Source organism: Pinus tabuliformis, chromosome 7 (genome assembly GCF_031772625.1).
Source record: "Pinus tabuliformis cultivar Carrire ecotype Pingquan chromosome 7, CPIR1, whole genome shotgun sequence".
In the NCBI taxonomy this organism is placed as follows: Eukaryota; Viridiplantae; Streptophyta; class Pinopsida; order Pinales; family Pinaceae; genus Pinus; species Pinus tabuliformis.
In genome coordinates, this window is record NC_142293.1 from 850765852 (window position 1) to 850776485 (window position 10634).

The following is a 10634-nucleotide window of genomic DNA, read 5'->3' on the forward strand; positions in this document are numbered from 1 at the left end:
TGGCAAAGTGGGTCATTTGGCCAGTTTAGAGAGCATGAGCATGGTGCATTTGATTTCATGATACAGTAGGGAGATTGACAGGGAGACAGTGACAAATTACTGCGTAACAGTTAGTATTCTCCATTCATTCACTTAATCTACAAACTATTGAGCATTAGTGGTCTAAAGCCTTGTAGGTTGAGGGTGTTCATGCATGTCTTGGGTTAAACATAGCCGAAACAGTTATCTGGCTTGATCCAAACCATCATCCATTCCGATAGTTCCAAGAACAATATCGAAGATTATGTGTTACCATGCATCTCCGAGCAACAACCATAGGAGAGTTTCTTGGAGTGATAACAGGGTCCAATTTCATCGTCTTCCCCCAAAATTCATCAAGACCTACAGTACAATTAAGATCCCGAGCAATAATAAGTGAGGCAAGTTCCATATTTCTAGAAGCAAACAGTGCTTCCTAGAAGGCAATCCTATTTCTATACGGCCCATAAACATTGAGAATATGAAAACGATCCCAGACACCATGCAAACTAACATCAATAAGAATATCGGCTGAGCAAGAGAATGCTTTTGCCTGGACCCACAATGGATTCCATAAAACCACCATACCACCTGATAGACTAGCAGCATCCGTGGCTGAAAAATACCAATCAGGTAGCATCTTGCAGAAATAAGCAACAACATGTGACACAATGTGCATTGTTTCTTGTAGCAATATGATACATGGGCGAACAGATAGAAAGAGATGCTTTAGGGCCAGGAACTTAGCGGGAGTTCCCAATCCCTTGAGATTTAGTGAGAGAATGGCAGTCATGGGACACCTCGTTTGGGAATATTTTCTCCAAGGGCCCAAGGTGATGGAATATCAGTGATAGGAACCTCAACAAGAAATTTTTCCAATGGGGAATTAGTTTGATTGTGCTTGGAACGTCCCCTAAAATGACAGCTCCCCCAGTTATTTTTACGTTTGACTGTAATATTACCAGCCGAGGAAGGGATAATCTGTGGAGAAGAATTGACAGAAGGTTTATGGATGGTTAATGACCTTAATTCAAGTGTTTTCCTTTGAAGAAGATCATCTAAATCACTACCGAAAGAATTAGTAGGGGAATTCAGTGGAGTGTGTACCGGGTTCTTTCCAGGGTGATGAACCAAGGCAATTGTCTTTCACGAAGGGGACTGAACATAGGTTACATATGAAGGAGAAGGATCCGCCGGTGGCTGGAAAAGGTTAGGACAGTTTGGGCCACCATGAGAACCGAAAGACGTAAGTCCGTCATGAGCGGATGGGGAAAAACCAGAAGATGGGGGCTATGAGGTATGATGAGGCCAACAGGATTTTGGTAAAACAGAGTAATCAGAATAAAATGGTGATGACAGAATATTAATTGAGGGAATTTCGTTTCTCGGAGAAGTCTGCTCATATGAGTGAGAGTTATAAGGAATATGATGAATACCTGAATGATGGCACACTCCATTTCCGGGAGAGAGAACAACATCTTGAATTATTTTTTTCGTTGCCCGCACATGGTTCCAATCTTTATTTCTACCACCCAATTGTCGTGGACAGTTTTCCAAAACATGTCCAGTATGATGATAGAGAGAACATCTGAAGGGGATGCCCCAATTATCTAATCTTTGAGATAAATTAGTATCCCCCCAATGCAACCCAATATGGTTTGGAAAGCCACCTTGATATTCCCTCTTGATAAGGATCCACGCAACCCTTTCATCCAATGCACCAAGGAAACGAGGATCAACATACATGAATTTCCCGATGGAATTTCAAATATCTTCAAGTGCTTTTTTCATCCATAGTTCGATAGGTAATCTGGGCAATTTGACCCAGATCAACTTGTTCTGAGGAGTATTGTTTAACGAATTAAAGCCTATGAACCACGAATGTAATTCTAGAAAGATTTGGCCATCGATCCATGGAATTTTCTTGATATTAATCAGGTCCTCCTAACTGAGGAAATGAAAACTATACCAGCCACGAAGCAATCTTACAACCGTCAACAGATATCCCAGAATGGACTTCCACTTTTCTTCTACCCATTTCCTCATATCCGTGTCACTCCACACAAAGAAATGCCAGTGACCTACCAACGCTCTTTTTTGTAAACTGGAAATACGATTTGATAACCTTTCAGTATCAAAAAACATAGAGGGCGGTGGAAGAGAATTTTTGATGGAATTAACACGATGTCCATTTCTTCGAAGTAGAAATGCATGCATGCCATCCTGTCCATCCTGGCCTGCATGACCACCAACTGGCGCAAATCCATCACCTAATATTTTATGCCAGTCATTCGACCCATGTGGGCCACCTCAGATTTTTTCCCCCAGACCACCCATCTGAATAGACTCTGCCTCCATCGTGGTCCTAATAAATGCCTCTTGGGCCAAGGTGTCAGACTAAAAAATATCCATGACCCCCTCCCGACTACCGTCCCAAAAATATTCCTATATATGTTAGCACCAATAAGATTTTCCATGCACGGGCAGAAAATAATTGATAATATGCCAATTAAAGTCAACAAAGAGAACACGTAATAGTAAATAGGGAATGTACTGGTGATCAAACCAACGTACCCCATTTACCAGAATCCAGATCCCAAAAGAGAAAACAGATAACTAAATTAACGCCACTTAAGGTAACGTCGACGAAAACATTCCCAAGATCGGGATTTATATGGGAATGTCAGAGAATGTCAAAGGAGGATGACGTTTAGACAGGTATATGATCAGGCCATGAATCCCAAAGCACCCAGGCTGACGAAGTGAAGGCAGAACAAATTAATTACAACAAGTTTCAATACCTAACAACGGATATGTGGCCACCAACTTTGGCCAGCAGAGTGACCGGAATAGTCCCCGAAAAATTAGGTCAGCTGGAGCGGAATACAGTTCCAAAATTGGGTCTGAAACACCCAGAAAAATAACATAGAATTGAGACCTAATACCCAGCACAGCAACACAGACAATAGAAACCCTTACATGATAGCCAGAAATCACCCAGAAGAAAACCAATATAATTGCATGGCTGAGATACAAAGAAAAAATTAGTGCAAAAATGCCAAAACTGGTATGTATATGGCAAATTTAGACAGGAAAAACCCCTTTCAGATGAAGTCAAACAACAACCAGAAAATATCTCAGAGCCAGAATGCATGAGGGCAATGTTTTGCTGAGGGAAAGTGGACAATATATATGCGGTAGAGAACTAGGATAGTGTTGAAGCCCCAAAAATCGGGTCGACAAAAAGGGGGATACCCGCCCGGTCCAGACCTTGGTTGGCAGCTCCTTATCCGTTTGGTATAGCGGGTCCGACTGGGGATAATGGGACCAGTTTCCCAATCTATGAGTGTGTGTGTGTAGAATTTGATGTTGCTGATCTAACAGTTCCTATTTAAGATATTCTAATTCAAACTTTAATCTAATTCTATGCTATTGTAATCTAATAAACAGCACATCTAAATCTATACTAACCCGGGATGTAATTATTCTATTATGCGATCTAAAGAGATTTCAAATAAAAACTGGTAATAAAGATCATTCAGTGATTATAAGAAAGGAAATCAATTGAGATGAACCACTTCGAATAAAAAGTTAGACGAAACAGTTGTGAAAAACATATCGCATAATGAGCTATTCATACATTAGGCATAAATAAATAGCTATCACCATACAAAAGTGCCAAATGATAACTCAAGCATTCATGCAATAATACATAAACAACTAAAAACTATATATCACTTTAACATATAAGCAGAAATGGTCAAGAGATAAAAGTACCATTTATGACTAGTCCTACTCATAAGCTTCAAGCGACAATGATTTATCTCTCCTTGCTCTAACATCCACTAAGAGTACAGAAGTGCAACATCAGTAGCAGATATCAAATGCAAACATCAACAAATCTTGATCCATTCATTCACCAAAACCTCCTATGAGGGTGCAAAAGTGCATGTTCTGAGGACAAGTTTTTGATAAATTTCTGGACCCTTCTCTAAATGCATGAGAAGGGTTTAAATACTACTAACTAAATAACTTAATTACATAGATTCAAGATATGGTTTAAATGACCGCCCTTTTTCTAAGAAAAACTATTTCTAAAAATTAAATCTAATATCTAATTATTTCTGCATTTGCTCCTTAATGTTGCAAGCATTCAGTATTTGCCTTGGTAGAGTCGGCTGACTGTCTTCCGCTTTTGGTTGAGCTAAGAAAACAGAAATGGTAAGAGCTGGCACCATCTTTTCAGCAAAATCGATGATATACTCGAGAGTCATCCTCTGGCTATGTTGATTTACTGTGTGTGCCTAGTAATAATCCAAGTTCAACTTGGTTAACCCTTGAATTGCTTCTGCCTTTTCTTTCAGCTTTATGTTTCCAGTTTGTTCTTTACCATTGCTTTCTTGCGTTTTCCGGGCTTACAAGTGACTGAGCAGTTAGAGGCTTTGCTTTTTGAGCAGTTTTCTCAGCGATGCGCGATTAGCGCATCGGAAACTGCCTCCATTCTTTGATCCGGGCCTCTTTGACGCGTTTTTTGCCTTTAGCGCCTTTTCCTTCACCGGGTATAAGCTTCAAAATTTGTAAAAAATACTGCTTTTGTGAGCTTCTGACCTTGAGTGTTAAACCGACTGTTGATATTAGCATCATTCAATTACTCATTCAACCATGGCTGTGAATGAAAGATCTGTGATGGATAGCTCAGCAGCGTTCTGTGAATTTGTGGCTCTGTTGCACGCAGCATCTATTTATGAGGGCGTCTTTTTCATGTCTTTGAACATTGGAGCGTTACTCTTTTTCCCTCATAGCTTCCTACACATTGCTTTGCATAACTTCCGTTTTTTGTTTCTGCAGTACACAAATGAGGAGAGGGTAATGACAATAAAAATTGATAGGAAAGCTTTTAAACTCTACAGATGTACAAAAACATGCCATCTGACGTAACCTGACTCTTGAACAACACAAAACCATCTTTCATTAACAACTGGCGTATAATTCATTAATTATCGTTAAAAGCACGTATCCAGTTCTTGGTTTATGGAAAACTTTTCTTGAATATTGAGCCAAGGAAATTTGCGATGGACTGTTCCTGTGATTCGCATCGCAACATCGCAGCATCGCATTATCGCAATTTCATTGTGTTGTGTTATCGCAAGGTCGCTTGATCGCGCTATCGCAAAATCGTGGATCGCAGTATCGTGAAATCGCAGATCGCTGTAATCGTTAAATCGTTATGTGTTTTTCATGCAACTTTGCGATATGCGATATGGCAATTTCGCATATCGACGATTTTTTAAAGGTTTTCCAATGTGAAATTTTCGTAATGTGATGCGATGGAGTTCGCGTCGCAATCTCGCAGTTTATCATTTTTACTCATAAGGAAATGTCCTATCATTCTTTGCGCGATGCTGTTTTCCTAAGGAGTAAAATACATGAGCCTTAATTGATTTTTCGAATTTTTCCTAAGGGTCCCCACTTACCTAGTGTTATTGCTAATGCTAAATAAGGAGGGGGGTTGTTGGTGGCCACAACAATTGGCAATTCACTTGGAAGAACCAGTTATCTATGCTTTTCTATTGAATTTTCTAAACTTCCAAAACAAAAAAAAATTCAAAAAATTAAACTTTATTATGGAAAGATTAAGTACATTATGCTCTAAACTGTCAATGATATTTTGTTTCAAACATTTTCCACTTCAATTATTTTCTTCCTCAGGCTAGTCCTTGTATTTACATCAGTCATTACTTGGTCCTGTAAAGATAAAACAAAGTCTCCTCTGTAAACCAGTTTTAAATATGCTCATTTGTCGTAGGTAAATCCTTTGCTGCCAGCAGGCGTTTATAGCCTCGATAGGGTTACCTATTACCCAGCAATGATCCTGTATCCTACTTAAGGCAGCCTACAACTTTCAAAGAAAAATCCATATCCACACTTATTGCTTTGATTTTCTTTCTACTCTTAAAGAACAATGTCTTGGTTTGGTAGCCAATTATGACACAGTCATTCACGTGATTTATAACTTTGTTGAACAAGCTGGCTCGCGATGAGACCCCTTGTCTTTTGATTGCAACAATCATGAGTCATTGCCCTGTTGTGGTGTACAGTATTGGCAAAGTCAACAAGTTATAATATCTGTGATAATGATAAGTCGTCTCGTGATGAGACCTCTCATTCTTCAAGATAAAGTGTATCCTTGGATTGTTCCTCTAAAAGTTGCGATTTCCTTAGTAGGGAGGAAGTCATTGTTTCCTTAAGATAGCTCTGGATGACAATAATAGAGTTTTTGGAAACAGCGGTTCTACAGAGAATCTTTATTTTGTTATTGATACCTTTCATTGTACTGAGATAAAACAATTTCTTCACTAAAGGTTGTTTTCATCAAACTTTTTGAAGTTGAAACTTGTATCATATCTAGGCAAGAGCTTTTAACTGTATCTATCAATAATAAAGATCAGTTTTCCAAAAGATTTGCTATTTATACAAGTGAAAAGTTCAAAATCTGAAAGAGAATTGGTGTCTTTTTCGTAAATGCCTAATGTAACCACTCACAACTGGTTTTATTATGAAAAAGAAAAACAACTATTCTACAAAAAATAGAAGAATAATCTTCTATGGAAAGTATTTCTTGAGAATTTGTCCATTAACAGGCAAAGGATCCCTCTTACCTGCTAAATCCTGTAACACAAACGTTGATGGACCTATGACTTCTACAATCTGAAAAGGACCAAGCCACATTCTTTGAAATTTTGTATGTTTGCCCTTTTCTTCATGAGCCTTGTCCCACTTTAAAACTAAATCTCCCATCTGAAAATGCTTTCTGGTCATTATGTTTGAATCAAAAGAGGATTTTACTAGTGCTTGATTATGAGCATGCGTTTTCCTAGCCTATTCTCGTTGTTCTTCTAATTTGATTATTTCCATTTGTCTTAGATGTAAAGAGGAAGTGGGTACTTCATCAATGTATTGTACTAAAGACAAAGAGGGAATTGCTAAGTGAGTCGGAAGAACCACTTCTTTCCCATAAACTAAATTAAAGGGAGAAGTGTCGATAGAAGCTTTTTGCGTTATCCGATCTGCCCATAAAGCATATATCAAAGCCTTGTGCCAATTTTTATGATTTTGGTCAACTGTTCTTTTAATAATCCTAATTAGGTTTTTATTTGTTGACTCGGCTAGCCCATTACCTTGTGGGTAGTAACTGGCTGAATATTTAAGTTTGAATCCTCTTTTAAGTGCGAATTTAGTCATTGCATTTCCAGAAAAGTATGATGCATTATCAAACATTAAAGCGGATGGCAATCCAAACCTGGTGATTATAAATTGATCTATGAACTCAATGATATTTTCAGAATTAGCCGTCTTGAGCGGAACTGCTTCTACCCACTTAGTAAAATAATTTGTTGCTGTGAGGATGTACCTATGCTGCTTAGAAGAGTGAGGAACGATCTCACCTATTATGTCCAAGCCCCACTGACTGAAAGGTTGCTCGATATTTACCGGCTGTAGTGGCAAGGATGACTTCTTTTTTCTTCCAGCAATAGTTTGGCAGATTTGACATCTCCTCACGTAACTATGCGAGTCTTTAAACAATGTGGGCCAGTAATATCCTACGCGTAAGATTTTATGTGCAGTAGCATCTCCAGCATAGTGTCTGCCTGCTGGTCCATCGTGGAGTTCCTGCAAAACTTTTTCAGCTTCAGTTTTCTCAAGACACCTAAGAAGAACAGAATCATAATTTTTTCTAAAAAGAATATCATTCATGAGCTGATATTGTTTGGCTTTCAACCTTAGAGCTCTTTTCTTAGTATGATCGAGGTGTGAAGGAGCATACCCGTTCTTAAGATAATAAATGATATCAACGTATAATGATTCTGCATCATTTTGGCTTACCTCGCACATTTGTACCTCTTCAGATGGATTTTCAGAAATTTGCGCTGCTCCAGCCAGCATTTTGTAGAAGCATTGACCTCTTACAATGTTTGCTGGTTTAATCTCAATGTCATATTCCTGTAAAGCAGTAACCGCCCTTTTCTCACCCACATCCTTCTGTACTAGAAGATTCCTTACCGCTGGAAACAATACTATAATCTTAGTATGGGTTTTAAGTAAGAAAGCTCAGAAGTATTTGACTGCTTTGAAAACAGCATAAGCTTGTTTCTCCACGTCTGAATAATTTAGTTCAGCACCCTGTAAATTTGAACTGAAAAATGCAATTGGAGCTTCCGCTTTTTCTTGATTTGCTTGAGTTAATATCGCAGCATATGACTTATCTGAGGCAAAAGTGTATAAAATAAAAATCTCTGAAAAATTCGGAGTTGCTAAAGATGGAGCATTAATAATAGCTTGTTTGATCAGGTCGAATGCTTCATGTTCATTTTGGCTCCATTTAAAATTTGAATTCTTTTTAATCATGGTTTGCAAAGGAGACACGATTCGTGAAAAATCTGGAATGGATCTCTTTACAAAGTTGATCTGACCAAGGAAAGATTGCATGGTTTTTTTGTTATGAGGTAGGGATATTTCATAAATTTCTTTGATTTTGTCAGGATCAATGTGAATATCGGATTTTGACACTATGAATCCTAGAAGTTTCCCTTCACTTAGCGCGAAAAAAGATTTCTTTGGGTTAAGTGAAATTCCATACCTTAAACACCGTTGAAAGATTTGTTTCAGGTCTTTGATATGGTCGCCTCGTTTCTTCGAGTACACTGTTATATCATCCAAATAAATTACTACAGATTTATTGACTAAACCTTTGAATGCGATGTCCATGGCTCTCTGAAATGTGGCACCAACATTAATCAAACCAAATGGCATCTTTCGATATGCGTATGTGCCCCATTTAGTTCTGAATGTGGTTTTCAATTGATCATCAGGATGTACGAACACTTGATTGTATCCTGAAAATCCATCTAAGACATTAATTCTGAGCCCGCCACTGCCTGCAGTATCTGTTCCATAGGTGGTAGAGGAAAATTATCTTTTTTACAGGCTTTGTTAAGGTTTCGAAAGTCAATGCAAATCCTAATATCTCCGTTTTTCTTTCTAACAGGTACCATATTGGAGACCCATTTGGAATGTCTGACGGGAAAGATTATTCTGGCTTTCAATAACTTATTGAGCTCAGTTTTTATCTGATTTTCTAAATTTGGGTGGATCTTTCTCAGCTTTTGTTGGACAAGTTTTTCATTATTGATCATGGGAATAGTATGTTGGATGATAGAAGTGTCGTATGTTTTCAGCTCATCATAATTCCCGACAAAAACATTTTTATATTGTCTCAAAAGACGAATATACGCAAGTTTCTCTTCAGGGGCTAGGCCGAGGCCTAGACTAATGTTTTGTGGTTTAGCATCGGTTCCTAGGTTTACTAATTCGTAGTTCAAGGTTGAACTTTGGAGTTTTGAATTGGTAGACCTCTTAAACCGATATTTCAAATCGTACAGGTATTCTAACTTGACCACCGACTTAGGTATAGCATTGTTAGTGCTATTTTGTTGCAATTGTCAATCGTGCTGGTCTTCGTCAATTATTTGATTGGAGTAGGATCCTTCAGATGTGAGGAAATTTACAATATCAGGATTGTCACTGAATATTCTCCAATTTGTGATGTTGTCAGGAATGGATGGTCTAAAGATTAATTCTATTGAGAATCTATCTGGACTAAAATCTTCGGAAGGAATAAGCTTAGAAGCTACGTTAGCCAAAAGGTCTGCACTTGTGTTTTGGAGTTTGGGGATTGAAGAAATATTAAACGCTATGAAATGCTCAGTCAGATCTTGTACTAAGGATTGATAATGTTTTAAATGACCTTAAGCAATGTATAGTGTTACGTACATGTTTAACCACAATCTTAGAGTCTCCAAAAACTTGAAGATACTTGACGTTTAACCCGATTGCTTTGTACAGGCCTTGAGCCAAAGCCTCATATTCTGTTGTATTGTTTGTGCAATCGAATTCGAGTCTGCATGTGAGCATGATTTTATCTCCTTCTGGACTAATCAGAACGCATCCTGCTCCTGCTCCTTCGTTAGATCTAGGACCATAAAAAAATAATTCCCAAAACAAAGATTTATTTACAGGTTTATCTAAAAAATTGATACATTTCGAACTATCAGTTCGAGAAAAAATTTCGACTTGGGACAAAACAGAGTGTTCTAAATAGGGTGATGCATGAGCATTGAAATTGTCGAGGAAAGAATCTACCGAGTAATTGCCAATAATGCTGCTGTTATACGCTACTGGTTCATTTTCTCCCTCTAACTCCATTACTATGTACTTCTGATGTAACTCTCGTTCAACTTTTATTTGATTGGGTTTACCGTTGTAGGGCAGCCACATGTGCGACCAGTCGGTTGCGAAGTATCCATGAAGTTTTTCTGACCAATCCCTGCTAAGAATTAAGCCATAGAATTCTGGGATATCAGCAACTAGAATGTCAATAACCTGACATACCTTCGGGTTGGATGACAACCTTATGGTTACTTGATTTAGTTCGCCAATCACTTCGACTTGAGATCAATCTAGCTGAACTATGCGCACTGCGGATTTCTGTGGTTGAACATTTAACTTGGCACATATGGATTTGGGTAAAATATTCGATGAAGCACCAGAATCTACCA